This window comes from Symphalangus syndactylus, chromosome 21, assembly GCF_028878055.3.
Source record: "Symphalangus syndactylus isolate Jambi chromosome 21, NHGRI_mSymSyn1-v2.1_pri, whole genome shotgun sequence".
Taxonomy (NCBI): Eukaryota; Metazoa; Chordata; class Mammalia; order Primates; family Hylobatidae; genus Symphalangus; species Symphalangus syndactylus.
The window spans coordinates 14,091,942-14,104,951 of NC_072443.2; the positions used below are offsets into that span (position 1 = coordinate 14,091,942).

A 13,010-nucleotide genomic window follows, 5' to 3' on the forward strand; every position below is an offset into this window, starting at 1 on the left:
CACTTTTATATTTATAATCCTCAAGTACTGTATAATCATCAGGTTCAAATTAATTCATGCTGTAGTCAAATCAATTTAATTTTTAAAGTCTTTAATTACCTAGATTTTATAAGCATGATGTAACAATCTAAGATATAAAGCAAGGAATTTAAAGTCTGAAGGAAGGCGAAGAGTTTGTTTCGTTAAATCTCTATCTAGCACTTGAATCCTTTTTTCAATATCACTTGTTTCGTTCAGGTAGAAGCTAAATATGCATTGGTGAAGATCTCATGATCCATTCCATTTTCGGACATTTGTTTTGTAAAAATCCTTTGCTTCTGTTGAATTTGTCCTATAGAACCACTTAAAACAAATGCTGTGGGAGAGGCCTTCCATGATTGTCCCTCCCATCTGTCTGTGGTCCAGACCGTACAGTCTCAGTTTCTTCAATGAGCCTCACATGATGTCATGTTATTGCTTGTATCTTGTCTCTTGTCTTTCTTTTTAGAAGCAATCGAGTCTGTCTGTGTTAGGGCCAGGTGCAGTGGCTCACACCTGTAATCCTAGCACTTTGGGAGGCTGAGGCAGGCAGACACCTGAGGTCAGGAGTTTGAGACCAGCCCGGTCAACATGGTGAAACTCCTTCTCTAGTAAAAATAGAAAATTAGCCAAAATCACTTGAACCTGAAAGGCGGAGGTTGCAGTGAGTGGAGATCACACCACTGCACTCCAGCCTTGGCAACAGAGCGAGACTCTGTCTCAAAAAAAAAAAAAAAAAATTGTGTGTGTTACTATTAAACTGTAAACTTCAACTCTTGTTCTAGACTGTATTTCTTCCTGTTAATAAAATGAAAGATCACTAAGATTTTTTTAGTCCACTAATTAACATTTAGTTTAATTAGCTAATTAAGCTACAATCATTTGTTTAATTTTGTGTATTTAATTTTGTTTTGTATTTATGTTATATTGTTCACAAAATTTAAATTTATAGTCAGCAATTCCTTATATTTCTTCTCCCTTGGGCTGGCTTAATATGCATTTTATCCTCTTCTGTAGTTAGACAATTAATGCATGAGATACATTTTTAGGATTCCACATTTCCATTTCCAACTTACTTTTCCTCTTACCTCCTGTCATGATGGCCAGCTCAATAGTTCAGGGTACCTAAGAGGTGCTATTTGCCTCCAATCAGCTTGTCACTGCAGAATCATGTTAGACTTATCGTAATAGAATTTTAAATTATGAAGTATCTTATTGAATTAAATATATTTCTCTGTTGATTTAAAGTTTACATTTTGGGCCGGGCGTGGTGGCTCACACCTGTACTCCCAGCACTTTGGGAGGCCCAGGTGGATGGATCACAAGATCAGGAGTTCGAGACCAGCCTGGCCAACATGGTGAAACCCCGTCTCTACTAAAAAAAAAAAAAAAAAAAAAAATACAAAAATTAGCTGGGCATGGTGGCGTGCGCCTGTAATCCCAGCTATGCGGGAGGCTGAGTCAGGAGAATTGCTTGCACCTGGGAGGCGGAGGTCACAGTGAGCCGAGATCACACCGCTGCACTCCAGCCTAGGTGACAGAGGAAGTCTCCATCTCAAAAAAATGAATAAAGTGTGCATTTTAAAACTTTGAAATGTAAAACAGCTATAAAGAAAATGTTGGATTTTTATTCTTAAGCGAAGAAGACAAGACTAAGAGAGTAGAACATAATGTCAAAGACACTGATATGGCCCCAAATATATCATTTCATACCCACTTCTGATCTTTTAAAAGTGTACTGAGGTATATTGTAATAATATCATTAGCATGCACATCAAGAACAAGCTGTATAACATGGTTTAAAAATAAACAGATGTTCCCCAAAAATAATGTGACAGCTTAGTGGGAAAAATCCTCCATTTATCGTATTTTAATTAAGTTTTGTACATATCTATTATAAGCAACACTAATTGCAGCATGATCTTATTTATTTCAAAACACTAAAAAATAGCTGTAATGCATATGGTGACAAAGTGCCCTCAAATAATGTACTGAAATATTATTATACAAAACATGTTGCATAATAACCTTTCAGACATTTATTTTAGGAATGATGATTTGCAATTATAGACTCCTATAATTTGATTTATGATAAATACAATTTTAGAGGATCTGGGGATTTGAATAATTTATTTTGATGTTACCCACAGAAGTAAAAGTTTGAATTTACCGCTTATTTTGACTAAAGGTTTGTATAAATTAAAGGGATACAAATGGTAAAATAAGAAGCAAAATGAATATTTATATCCTTGTTGTAATAGGGGAAAAGCAAAAGTATTAAGAGAGAAAATAATTTCTGGGCTGGGCATAGTGACTCACGTCCGTAATCCTAGCACAAGGGGAGGCTGAGGCAAGGGGATTGCTTGAAGCCAGGAGTTTGAGACCAGCCTGGATGACAGAGTGAAATGCTGTGTCTATGAAAAAGTTTAAAAATTTGCCAGGCCTGGCCGGGCGGGGTGGTTCACGCCTGTAATCCCAGCACTTTGGGAGGCCGAGGCGGGTGGATCATGAGGTCAGGAGATCGAGACCATCCTGGCTAACACGGTGAAACCCCGTCTCTACTAAAAATAAAAAAAATTAGCCGGGCGTGGTGGCGGGCACCTGTAGTCCCAGCTACTCGGGAGGCTGAGGCAGGAGAATGGCATGAATCCGGGAGGTGGAGCTTGCAGTGAGCCGAGATTGCGCCACTGCACTCCAGCCTGGGCGACAGAGCGAGACTCCGTCTCAAAAAAAAAAAAAAACCAAACTGCCAGGCCTGATGGTGTGCACCTGCAGTCCCAGCTACTCGGGAGGGTGAGGTAGGATTGCTTGAGCCCAGGAATTTGAGGCTGTGGTGAGCCGTGATCACACACTACACTCCAGCCTGGATGATAGAGCAAGACCCTGTCTCAATAAAACAAAACGCCCCAAAAAAATTTCTGTATTCTTTACAAAAAAAAATACGGAAATGTCATAAAATCTGTGAACATTACTACGTATATAGTTCTACTCATGATATTCTAATAATAAACCTGATCACTGGTGTGATCAATTGTTATAGTTTTCATCAACTTCATTCTTATAAAGTAAAAACTTTAAATGTTCGGTCTGGGGTTAAATAATAAGACTGAATATATATATATATGTATGATATACATATATGTATATATTCAGTAATATATGCATTGATGTGGATATGATGTACCCAAATATGTACATTATGACCCCAAAAAAATAGTGAATGGGAGTTAAAACCTGAACTAGCTAGGTAAGATGGATATTTATGTGTATGAAAACAACTGGAATGAGACAAAGAGGATACAATTGGACTGACTGTCATAAAATAGACACTAATAAAGTTTATCAACTAATGTTTAAAAAAATGATTACCAGTGATTTAGGATCCAAATTCTGCTTGCGACTCTCTTGGATAACATCTTCTTCATTCACCCCTGCCATCTTAATCTCATCACTTCTATTGTATTAACCTCTCTCCTCCCTTTCCCCAGAGCTTTAACATATTTGCGTTGTTATCAGTTGTGGAACATAACATGAAAGGAATCTTTGTATATGTTCTTCCGTAACTTCTTCCTTTCAACATTATTAGTGATATTTATTTATGTTCATGCATATAGCATTATTTAAATTTCGTCATTGCTGTGTTGTCAACTGAAAATACTACATTTTATGTATCCATCTTACTATTCATGTACATTTGATTTGCCATTATTTCAAGAAAATAGTTTAGACCAAGCTTCTTGAATTTTTAATATATTTATCTACTGGTGCTCAAGTCCAAGAGACTCTTCAGGATAGAAATCTAGGAGTTGAATTGCTTGGTTGTAGGACATATGAATGTTCAATTCAATATGCAGTGAAAAAATGTTTTCTAAAGTTATTTAAATTTCCACTCTTACTAGCAGAAGAGGAAATGTCGGCTTCTCAGTATCCTTGCAAACACTTGAGTATTAACTGGCTTTTACATTTTTGCCAAACTGGTCAATTTGAAATACTATCCTATTATATCGTTTTACTGTGTATTTCATTCACTGCTCTTATCATTATTGGAGCCATTTTGGATTTTTTTTAATTAAATGTCTGTTTATGACTTTTGCCCGTTCAAAAAACCCATTTTGTTTGCTGTTTTCTTTTACATTGGGAGTTCTTTATACAGCATTAGTGTTAATTTAATGCCTTTAATGTCTTCTCTCAGTTTGTGATTTATTTTTTCCTTCCTTCAAAGATATGTTTTCATGAAAAGAAATTCTCAATATCATTGAAATTAACAATATATTTATGTAGTTTGTAACTGTGAGGTTTGTTCTAAAAAAACTCCTTCCAAGGTGGTAAAGATATTCTGAAAGATCATTTAGATTTGTAACAAAATTGTTAATCTGTCAAATAAATTTTTGTGACTGGTATAAACTTAGAATTCTTTTTTTTTTTTCTTTTCATGTGCACTCCCGGTTTTTCTGCCTTCAGTTACCAGAAAATCTGTCTTTTCCTTCACTGACTTGTAATGCCCACTGTCAAGATTCCATATATGCTTTGTTTTTTTCCCTGTGTGCTCTATCTCATTCTATAGGTCAGTTTTTCTGTTTCATTAATAAATTACGCAAATTGTTTTAAGATTAAATACATTTTTTATATTTGATAGAATAAATTATCCACCTTTGTACTATTCTTATCCCTTTGTCCATGTGGATTTTAGAATATGGTTGTCAAGTTTAATGGAAAACTTAGGGGGTTTTCATTCATATTGTATTGAATCTTAAATTCATTTGTTGAGATATCATTGTAATATTTGTTGTTTTAACAAAAGTGTTATATTTCTCAATTCATTTAGGTATTATTTAATATATTTCTATAAAGCAAAATTTTCAAGAAGCACCCATCCCTGAGAGGTACTACTGCCACTGTTGAGATCCAAAATCTATAATGGCTTATATGTAATTCTAAATATTTTGGATGTTGAAAGATGCAACTCAAGTTAATGAAGTCAACCCATTTAACCGAGATAGTTAATTCACCAATAAACAACTACAATCCCTGTTAAGTGGGGTTATGAAGGACCGAGTATTTCAGCTGGAGCTCTGAGTGAATTCTTATGACAACTCTGAAGTTGTTCTATTGCAAAATTCAAGGCTTATCCATTGGTTGCTTTCATATTTCATGTGGCTTAAACCTCTGGTTTTAAGGTACATAATTTTTCTCCTCTAGTCACAGAAATATTGTTATCCTACTCCAGTGATCACCTGGCTGTATTTTGCACTTCTTTTCCTTTTAAAAAATATACATATGTACAGAGATGGAAATGTCTAACTCTAAGGACATTTGAATTTGATAAGATTCTAAGGAATGTAAAAGCATGATTTTCATCTAATGACAAGGACGTCTGAACTTAATAGAATGTTTGTTTCAAATTCTTAGGACAGGATTATTATTCCAGGTATTCAGATGAGTTTTGAGTATCTCAATAGGCCTTCTTTACTTTGCAATCAAAACTTGTCTACAATAAAATGTGCCCTGCATATTTTCCCTTAGAAAAAAATTTTCTATGATACATCCTGAGATGCAGGATGGTTCAGGGAAGAATTCTAAGCCAGAGTGGGGAGGTCTCGCCTTGGAGGTTCCGTTCAGCCTGGTGTTACTGAAAGCTCTGAAGCTGATTTGTATCAAAAGTTAGTTCCACCATGAGGAAAGGAGGTGGTCCTTTTATATCTCTTTAAACAGTCATTCGTGGTTGGCAGCCAACTGAGGCACTTTCCATTCTGTGAAGTGTAATTTTCAGAGACAATAGAAGTGAGACTTCCACAGCCACAACCCTCTCTGTCACTAGACTATGGATGCACCTGAGGCAAAAAGATTCAGATGGGGCCACCAGAATGCCTTTCATAAGTCCAACTTAATTTCTTAGTAATCTTATATTAATGTATGAAGAGAAATAAGATAGTTACATTAATCTCTAAATCTATGAAAGAAATGGAAAACGGATACTACAGAAAAGTCTAATTTCCACCAAAAAATTACTCATAAAAAGAAATTCTGAAATATTTGGGACTATGTTTTTATATTATCTCCACAGTAAGTACGGTGATATATTATAGATGAGTTTTCTTCTATCTCTACTCAATACAGGCTGATAATATTCCAACAAAACACAATTCAGAGGAAAAAATCTATGAGAGGCCAAAAGAAATGCATATGAATAAAGTAATAGTTTGACTTGATCCAAGGATGTCATCTTGAATATAAAGCTAAGGACAGATTGCTTACATTTAAGGCAGTCTTCTGTGAATTTTATTATTTATTTATTTGCATCTGGGCAAAATCAAAAATAAGAATTGAGGAGCTGAGAGATTATATTCTTTTACTTTTTTTTCTTTCTTGGAAATATTGGTCCCCTTATGTTCTTAGAAGTCAACATCTCTAGTCACTGAGGTTAGTATAACTTACTTGTTTAATCAACTTCTGATATATCTATAGCAGATTAATTTAGAGAACTACGGCTATGCTGAATACAAAATCATTTTATGTTGTGCTTATGAGGTCCATCAATTCTGAAGTAATCTCTGGAGCACAGATTCATGCCTTTAGAGTGTCCTGCCTATTATGACTTCTAAATCATTTTAGTTTTCTTTTAACCTTTCCTTATGCTAACACTCTGCAGACTCTAGAAAATTAGATTCATTTTTTTCCTTGACGCACTGTTTGTGGAAGTGCCCCTGAGTCATATCATTATATTGAAGATGACCAATTGCTTTTTCTGAGGAGAGAAATTCAAGATGAAGTTATTTGAAGGACTAAGGAGAGTAATGATGAATTTTTCATATGTTCGTATTCTATTTTTGCACTGTAAAATGTATAAAACAGATCTGTTCAAGCTCCGTGTTCTAGCCAATGGAACATCACCAAAAGACATTGCAAAAACAATACTAAGTTATTTACTTAAAAACCGATTGGCCATGATGGCAAGAAATGCTAATAGCGCCGCCATACAGAAATACATAGTTTGAAATCACACAGACACAGACAAGCATACATAATACATCAGAACAAAGGACAGAATGTGGCTTAGAGTTCAATACCTAAGAAACTAAAATTTACTGACCCATTATTTAGGAGTCTATGTGAAGTTATAATTGTCAAGACTCATTGAATAGAATTTTACTATGTTAAGTATTATTGCTAACAGTTTTCTCTCAAAATATGGTTGAAGCTCTCTGTTACTAATAAATGTAATATACTCTAAATGTGTTTATACACATTTGAAACTCAACCTTAGCATCTTTTATTATAAACAATAACAATCATAATTAACAAGACTTTCATTTAGCATATATGTTTTTTGGATAACAATAAAAATATAAGCATGACTTTAGTTAAAATTGATATGAATTGCTCCCTATGTCAAACTTTAACTTGATATTAATGTCTTTTTATTTATGGTTTCAAAGTTCAAACTGAGTCATTCATCTGTTGAAAATAATTGCTTGTCTGTCTAAGAAAATAGAACAGAGATCTGAATCCGTTTGATGGCATTCGAAGCCCTCCACCTGACTCCCTTATTTCCACCAACAATTTTTCTCATTATTTTAAGGCCTTTTTGCCTCTCTCTTTTCTTCCCCAAACAGTGTCTGTACTCTTTCATCTTGCCTTTGCTCCATTCTGTGTAATTTAACAACCAAAACAAATGTGCCTCTATTTTGTATTTGGTTCTAAGGATAGAAAACTTAATCCCACAGTATCTATGGTGCAAGGGAGAAGCAAATGCGCAGACAACTGAAATTGTCACCAGAACAAAGAAGTGCATGTAGGGAACACACATATAAACAAGGGGAGCTTGTTTGAGGACAAGGACTATCCTGGTTCTTGCAGGGGACAGCTACAGAAGGCAAATAGATCAGGGGTTAAAGTAAGAGTTGTCTAACGTTTGCCATCTTATTCGAGCTGGCTGTCATATATGAGTGTAAAATCAGCTACATAAATTATGAACAAAAGCTTATTCCAGACAGAGGATGAAGCTTATGCAAGATCATGATGTATTTAGGAAAGTACAAATAGTTTGGTATGACGGGTAAGTGGCAGTGAGTGGTAAAAGTGCTGGTAATGAGAGAGAGGGGCGGTGAGGTAAACTTAGTCGAGATGATCAGAAACCTTTTCATGCATACTTTCATGGCTATACAGTAAACTAAAAGTTTATCGTACTTTAAGCCAGTGGGGAGGGGAATGTGATGTGATGCTATTTGCCTGTTCAAAAGATGACTCTCTCAGCAGCGTGAAGACTGGCTTCATGGCAGGTTCAGAATTAAGACTCTAGATGTGTAGGTAACGAGAGAATATTGGACAGATTTCCTCTTTCACTCTTCTGTGACTGGCATGCCCTCTGCCTTTTAGTTCTATCTGTTAGAGTCTTAGATGTCTTTCAAGGTCTGGCTCAAATGTCACCCCTCAATGAAGCCTTCTCAGATCTTTCCTCCATTAAAATATTGTCATTCTCTTCCCTGATTATTCCTATAGCTCTCTCTTCCTCCCTAGCTGTGGCTCTCTCTCATCTTCATTCTAGCTCTTGCTTTAGTATTGATTTATCTGAGGTTTCTCTCCAACTAATAATGAACATAAAAAGAGGGTAACCACTCACCAAATATTTGCAGATCTTGAAATTTTTATTACTTTTCAAGGAAAATAGATTTACATTAAAATCTGAAAATTATGTATTGAGGTAAAAGAGATAAATTTGAAAACTGTGTGTGTGAAATTCCATTTAAATCATATTTATATTTAACTATTAAATTTATTTATCTTGTTGCTTCTTCAGTTTTCTAGTGTATGCCAGTTGGTAATGGAAATCCCTTTCATATCAAATAAATGTTAATTTTAGAAGGCAGAGACAATATATATGTGTCCTCTCAACTTAGCACATGAAGAACAACCAAAGCATGCCTAAAAATAATTTAGATAATAATAGTTTTTGGTAAATTCATTTATGTGAGTCATTTAAATTAACTTTTGTCTTGAGATGGTGGGGAAATGTAAATTTTATGCCAAAACTAGATTCTGCACAAAAGGCTGCTTTACTGTGAAGCATTTTTCCCCTAAAATTGAGGGAAAAGATTGTTATATACATCCTCATTGGCTTCTGTTGAGTTGATGGTCAGTTATAATATTCCACAGTACGAAATTTGCCTGTCTTCACTTTGTAAACAGAATTATACCTTTATGTAAGCATTTTAGACATATATTTATTAGTGGTATTATCTTCAGGACTTAGAAGTAATTAGTATTGATGAAAATTATTTTATGAACACGTCAACCCTGAGAAACATAACTAAATGTTCTGTCTCAAAAATATTTAACAGAGAGAAAATGCATTTGTTTTTATCACTCATCCAAACATTGAGAAACATACTTTCCAGGTTTCTAAGCTCCCAAAGATTGTGGTGACAATGAGCAAATGAACTGTTGCTTAAAGGGAAGGATTTCATACCCATTCAGAATATTAGCAAACAGCTGCTAGCATCAGTGGTGTTTGCCAGATCTATGAATCAATTTGAAGCATGATTTTTCACTCAGGGAGCAAACACAAGAACCAAGACTCTGGTGGAAGAAAAGAAAAAATAAAAATGACCTAATTGGTTTAAAATGTTTATGGCCACATATTTTATTGTTATGTAAATAGAAAGGAAGAATTCTTTTAACATAGTGTGCATCAACACGTGGTGATAATTTTGAAGGGATAAAGCCAATTTGCTGTCATTCCTCTCCATGAAATAGAAAATAAACTATTGAGTGTTCTTTCTTAGTTTCTATGAGGGTACTTAAGAACTCACACCAAGTAATTTGACATGTTACTTATAAGTATCAATGGCCATATGCCAGAATAATTTATTCCGTGGATAAGAATATTTTAAAATATAAATATTCCAGTTTTTAACTCGTTGGTACACCTACTTTTTTCTCATCCATATTTGATGTAAGGAATAGTACATCTTAATATTACACATTTGACTTTACAAAAGTGCACTTGGGCATGAAAGATTTGTATTGTTATGACTTTTTTTGGCAATAATAACAACCCATAATGTTAGTGTTAATATAAATTGGAGTAGACATTTTGGTTGGCAGTATCAAGAGTCCTACAAGATCAAGACTTTCAAAACTGTATGGCTTTGACTCATTATGCTTCTAAGACTATACAAATAAAAATGCAGGTATTTAAATTTTTATAAATTCATATGAGAGAATATTAAAAATCACATATAAATGAAGTATAAGTAATTTGTATGACATTAAGTTAAAAAACAGTGAGGGATAGATAGGTGGATCGACAGATAAATTTTCCAATTTCTGTTTCCGTATTATATTAGCACTGATTTTATTTTAAAGATTGAAAAGAAAAAAACCGAGAAGATTAATATTAATTATGTTTATGAAGTTCTGATTTTTCTTGTTTTGTTTTTACTTTCACAGTTATATTATCTAAGTTTTCCATAAGGGCCAGAACTTTTTTTTATTGAAGTGTAATCTATATTGGAAGGTAGACAAATACCAAATGTACAACTTGAATTTTTCCACATTAAACGCACCTGCATGTGTGTTTTCAAGGAATAGAATGTCTCTTCCCCTTAGAAGTGTTTCCTCTGCCCCACTCTGATCACCAACTCCCGCTAAACACAACCTTTATGCTAATATCTATCACAGTAGACCAGCTTTGCGGTCATTGCACTCTATACACATAGAACCATACAGTACATATGTAGGATGTTTAGCTGCTTTTACTCAGTATTGTCTACGTGAGAGTTATTCACATTGTTTTGTATAATATTTCATTGTATTAATATGTCTCAACTTGCACATTTTATTGTTGATTATCATTTATGTAGTTTTCAGCTTTTGGCTATTACCAATATAACTTCTATAAACATTCCTGCCAATATACTTTGCTTAATATATGTATAAATTTCAAAAGAGAGTATAGACGTTGGGTTGTAGGATACACAGATGCCCACCTTTGGTAGATATTGCAGGTATTATGTCTTTTCCAGCAAGAAGGAATGGACAGAAAGGAACGGAAGGGAAGAGAAGGGCCAGAATTGACTAGATATGGTGACCAGCTTGATATTCACATTAACTTGGGCAATATTAACTGGTCATTGACCCCTGATTTACCAGTTATCTCAGTCTTTTATTGGTTCTTGCTTTCTTGGTAAAGTTGAATAAAGCTATGGTCTTTTATCTGTATCATTTTAAGGTAGATCAGCCTTTCTTGATTCTCAATACTTCTATTAGCATTGACTAAGATGAGAGGTACAGTCTGTGCCAATATTATGATTTAGCGATTAATAATGACATGTGGATTAACCATTATGATGCATGCTTTAAACGCACAAAATTAATTTATTTGCAAAAAGGCAACAATCAAGAATACAGAATAAGAAAATTCGGAGATTTGCCTGATCAGGGAATAAAGGCATGACAAAAGAGATGAATCCTATATATACATGATTTGAGAGAAAAAATAATCACTCTAAAAATCATGTTAGGGGCGTGGGATGAATTTTTAAAGCTAATTTCTATAACCTGAAAAGCTAAAAGCCATCTTTTTATAACCACCTTCACTTTTTACAATGCTTTTTTGACATAAGGAAACTCAGCCTGAAGTTTTTGGAATGATCAAAATTAAGAACATGATCTTCATTTTTGTTGGCCCAGATATCTGCTTTAACACTTCAAACACTCTTTTAAAATATCTCACACTGTATCAAAAATAACTTTCCTTAGCCACAAAGAAATCTGAGAGCTCTGTCAGTCAGCAAGCCCATATGTAAGTGAGAAAGAAATATACTGCTTAGTTTACATGACAACCTACGGATCAAAGCAAAATAAATAAATAACATTGAGTTGACTAAGCCTTCTATTTCTTTGGTAATAAATATTAAATATAAGCACTTTGAAATGAAAGACTGAAGACACTAAAACTATCTGTGGTGAAATAAGATGGAAAGTTGAGGTCCCTGGTAAAGGCGAATTAGAATTTTTAATGTAGAATTTTAGTGTTCACCAAAAAAAAAAAAAAAAAAAAATACAAATCAAACACGGTACAGATTGGCCGGCTAAAAATAAAAGGCTTTGTCCATCCTTTAGAAATGCAAACATTGCAATGGAAAAATACTTCAGTCTTTTAAATGCAAACTAACCATATGCAATTTGTTAAGTTTCATTTATTATTTTTAAAATGGCATTTTATTCATTAGCACATATTATTAAAATTTAGTTTAAATGAAACCATGATCTATAGGATTAAAAACTAAAGTAGCTTTCTTTTGTACTGGGAACTTATTATTCTTTCTTTACAAGGGTCCAATGTTTTCCTGGCATATAGAGCTATTAACTGTTACACAGGGTTTTACCTCTGCAGTGGTTTAAATTCCTCATGAGTGACTCTGATTCTCACAATAGTTTCTTTCTTTTCTTAGGCTTCAAATTTTAGGGTTAATCAGCTTTTTATAGGAAAATTGAAGGAAACATCTTCTCCCCTCAGAGAAATAAACGCAGAAGAGTAGAAAAAGTTTATTTTAGCGATAGCTCAATTATCATACACTCACTTTGCTCTTGGTCTAGTGAGGAGCTATGAAAGGAAGGGCAACCGTCTGATACAAGTTCAACAGGAAGTTTGCTCAAATTAAGAGAATACCCAATGTCAGAAAACCAGAATTTTATAATGGATGTCCTAAACTATTCTGAAACAAATTCCTTTACTCAATTTGATTAATACTTTACAAATCCTGAGTTCTGGTGGTTCCTACAAGAATCTCAGTAATGTTTGTGTCTAGAAACGTGCACATATGGTAATTCCAACATAGACTCAGCCTAAAATGCTATAGAGATTGCTCTTTATTACCTACTTCAGAGAGAAGAATAAACTTAAAAAATAATATGACTGCCGCTCTGGTAGGCTCAAAATGAATACCGTGCATACAGTGCAGATTTTCAGAGAAAAGTGCTGCATGTGG

At 34.1% G+C, this 13,010-nt stretch overlaps 1 protein-coding gene across 3 annotated transcripts in view; it reads left to right on the forward strand.

Annotated features, from left to right (window-relative positions):
* ROBO1 (roundabout guidance receptor 1) overlaps positions 1-13,010 on the forward strand; it is a 1,209,916-nt gene that overhangs the window by 344,318 nt on the left and 852,588 nt on the right. The gene's annotated exons all lie outside the window — the stretch shown is intronic.